This window comes from Pan paniscus, chromosome 14, assembly GCF_029289425.2.
Source record: "Pan paniscus chromosome 14, NHGRI_mPanPan1-v2.0_pri, whole genome shotgun sequence".
In the NCBI taxonomy this organism is placed as follows: Eukaryota; Metazoa; Chordata; class Mammalia; order Primates; family Hominidae; genus Pan; species Pan paniscus.
The window spans coordinates 107,924,615-107,928,570 of record NC_073263.2 but is presented as its reverse complement, the minus strand read 5'-3'; the positions used below and the strand labels follow the sequence as shown (position 1 = coordinate 107,928,570).

At 40.8% G+C, this 3,956-nt stretch overlaps 1 pseudogene; it reads right to left on the bottom strand.

The window, feature by feature from the left end:
- Positions 1-1,831: 1,831 nt before the first annotated feature.
- Positions 1,832-3,489, bottom strand: LOC117975534 (large ribosomal subunit protein uL29-like; annotated as a pseudogene).
- Positions 3,490-3,956: the final 467 nt, after the last annotated feature.

Sequence of the window (3,956 nt, the reverse complement as noted above, 5' to 3'; positions counted from 1 at the left end):
ACAATCAGATCTTCTCCCACATCCTCAAGAAATGGAGATCTAGAGAGAAGACACTCATTTATCTGTCCTGTGTTATAGTAGTTTGTTATTAAAGAATACTATTTTTCTCCTGAAAATAAATTCACAAAGTGCCTAACCTAGGTAGCAGCAATGTCCCAGGGAATCTGGCTACTCTTCAAAGACTTTGAAAATTGTGTGCATTTTCTGCTGGGCGCGCAGCCCTTCTGGAACATGTCAGTATGTTATTCTTCAGGGCATCGTGCAAGACCCATTGCCTATGGCTAATAGTCTCAAATGTGTACGGATGGATTGGAATTCTCTGCTGAACATAAAAAGGCATGTGTGTTTTGGTTCAATGTACTTTTAATAGTTAGAGACCTCGTGAAAATAAAAAATGTTCTAAAGTTATAAAGATGTATGTGAATATTGCAGTTAAATACAATAGGCAATTGTAAATAATTTAACTTTAAATAAAAAACAACCTGACAGCCAAGTCTAAGATTAAATAGAATGTTTACTTTTCTCCCCAGTTTATAATTCTCTGTTCTCTTCCAATTCCTCATTTACAAGCCAAGTTCCATACTGTTAGCCAATAATTTTGTATTTTATATTCAACACATTTAATTTTCCTAGAGCTATGAAATATCATGTACAACTTTCCACAACTTATTTGACTATTTCTTATCAATTTTGGATCCATAATTGCTTTCTCACACCTCTTGTTGATTCCTCAGATTCTGTCTAGATGAGGCAGTCTTATTGCTGCAAAGCTGTTTAGTCATTATATTGAATTAATGCAACGATATTCTCATTCACCAGAATTCTCACCTAGGAGCTTGTATTTACAGCTTCCATTGCTTCCTTACTGTCATCTTCTGGTTATTTATTTATTAATTTATTGAGACCGAGTCTCGCTCTGTCACCCAGGTTGCAGTGCAGTGGCGCGATCTCGGCTCACTGCAACCTCCGCCTCCTGGGTTCAAGCGATTCTCTTGCCTCAACTTCCAGGTGCCTGACATCATGCCCAGCTAATTTTTGTATTTTTAGTAGAAACAGGATTTCACCATGTTGGCCAGTATGTTCTCGAATTCCTGACCTCAAGTGATCCTCCCACCTCAGCATCCCAAATTGCTGGGATCACAGACATGAGCCACTGCGCCTGGCCTGTGTCATCTTTTTAAAAACCATTAAAGAGAGGAAAATGTCTAAAGCTGTGAGTCTATTTGCTGTTAGCACCATTGGCAGCACATGGAAAGTAACACCTATGTTTCCTGAGTGCTTTCTATAAGCTACTAACGTTTCTAGGCTTTTTAAATGTTTTTGTTCGTTTGATCTACATTTTAATAAAATTATTACCATCTTCTTTAATAAGCCATTTAAGTTTCATTATGTTTGAATAGAATACGTGCTTAGAAAAAAATCAGTTTGGTTTCTTCTCCTAAGCCCTCAGACTCAGTAAAGAGTGATATATGGTAATGTCTGGTTGAACTCATATGTTAAAAAGAAAAACACCAAAAGTTTGTGATCTTGTTCTTGGCAATCTCCTGCTCAGGAAACATCAATTCCCAGTGCTTGGGTTTCTAAAAATGATAACCTCTGAGGCATGCACCAGTATCTGAAGAAGTAGGTTTAATTTGTTTAAAGTTTCAACTATTACCATGCTGACAGTAGCCTCGATGCTCGTCTCCCAGTGTCAGGCAGGACTGTAACAGCTGAAGAGGCCATCCAGTGCTTCCTTCTCATTTTGTGAGTCTGAGACTTAATGGAGTACTGTATGGGAACTTGGCAAGCACTGTTTTCACCTGGGGTGGTTGTGGAGGGTTATTCCATTAGCTGGGAGTGCTTTCCAAGGAACACTTGCTGTCAGATTCCCTATTGTCAGTGACTCATTTATGTGACAACCCAGCATGCTCCTGGCAGCGACAAAGTCCTCGGGGTAGCAGTGCTTTGGGGCTCACCTCTTACCAACAGGTGTGGGCAATAGCAGAATCCATCTTGCAAATTAAATGCGCTTAGGTATTTTTCAATTTTACTGTTATCACTGTAAGTGGCGGAAAGGGGAATTGAACCATTATTCTTTTTAAAACTATTATGAAATATGTATTATTACTAATCAATAAATAGGATTTTCCACTGCTTCAGTTACTCCAGGAGAACAAGGCAGGGAGTTTAGGCATCTTCCTTTGCTCCTTCAAACCCCCAAAGTTGTCTTCCGTCCTGTAAAAGACAACTTGAACTTACTAACCACACAAAGCCTGGCAGTATGAAAGGTTCATGCACTTTCTCAAAAGGGCCTGCCCTGTGCCAGGGGCTTGTTGAGGGTTCACATCTTTTTTTCCATCTTTTAATGAATCTTACTATAAGCAAAGCAATGGGCTCTGAGCCTGGAAGGGGAGTCACAAATAAGATATAAGACACAAACTTTGCAGCAACGTGTACACCAAGCCGTTCACACGGCACAAGAAGTTGCTGATGTCTTGACCCTGGAGGAAGCTTATTCGCTGTCATTGCAGCCGGCCTCCATATTTCCCAAGGTAAAGGAGCCTCACATCTCCTAAATACCTAATATATGTTCATATTCGTTTAGCAGGGCTTCCATAACAAAGCATCACAGATGGGCGCCATGAACAACAGAGATGTGTTTCTCGCAGTTATGGAGGCTGGAAGGCCACGATCATGTGATGGGCATGTTTTTTTTTGTCTGAGGCTTCCTCCTTGGCTCGTAGAGGGTTGTCTTTCTCCTGTCTTTTCATGATCTTTTCAGTGTGTGTGTCTGTGTCTTTTTTTTTTTTTTTTTTTTTTTTGCCGCAGTGAGTACAGCCGCTCCTAACGCTGCTGCTTCTTGGTCTTCAGGTTCTCCTCGGCTTGTTGAGCCGGCGGCGCCTGGCGTGAGTCTTCTCAGGCCTCAGGGTCAGGGGCTCGCATCTCTTGCCCTTGCAGAATTTCCTGATGTTTTCTTTCTGAGTCTGGTTAATAACGGTGAGAACACGGGCAAGGGACTTGCAGACAACTCGAATCTTAGAGAGCTTGGAGGCCTCGCCGCCTGTCACTTTGGCGACTTGCAGCTGGGACCGCTCCACCTTCAGGTCGCCCAGCTGTTTCAGCAGCTCCGCCTCCTTCTTCCTGTGAAGGTCTCGAGACTTGATCTTGGCCATTGCTGCACAGGCCACCCATTCATCATATATATAGACACATATATACATATATATATAGAGACACCAATCACATTGGATTAGAGCACAGCCATATGACCTCATTTAACCTTCATTACCTCTTTAAAGGCCCTATCTCCAAATACAGTCATGTTCTGAGGTACTGAGGGTGAAGGCTTCAACATGTGAATTTTGGGGCACAGGGTTCAGCCGATAAACTATGCCAAGTCTTTTATACATATTATTATCTCACTTACTCATGACAAAATTCCTCTATGGGAAATGCTATCGTTGACCTTTGCAAATAAACAAAACAGGGAAGTAGAATAGAAAAATGCAGAGATTTCGGGCTTTCTAATGGGGCTGATTTCCAATCCAAGCAATTCCTCGTAAGCTATGTGAACTTGGCTAACCCACTTAAACTCTGAGCTTTATCACACAAAAAATGAAGATGAATTTCAGTGAAGAATCAGCCTTCCCCAACAATACAATGCTACCTGTCTATAGTTAGACAAAGAAAGTTAAGATCTCAACTATTCAAGAGATCCTTACTATTTTTCTTCTATCGATAAGCAATTGATCACTTATAAATATGAAATGTTTTACCAGACAAATATTGGGATCCTTTAAAAACGTATGTCGTTTGCTTTATTTTCAAAGAGGCTTCTCAAGCTTTGGTAACTTATTAATAAAAGGCCCATTCTCCCCTCCAGTACTGATGATTATAAGGTCCTCTCTCCTATATCTGACTCATGGAGCAAATCTTTATGAGCAAAGACAGTGTTTTCCTGGAGGGAATAACTG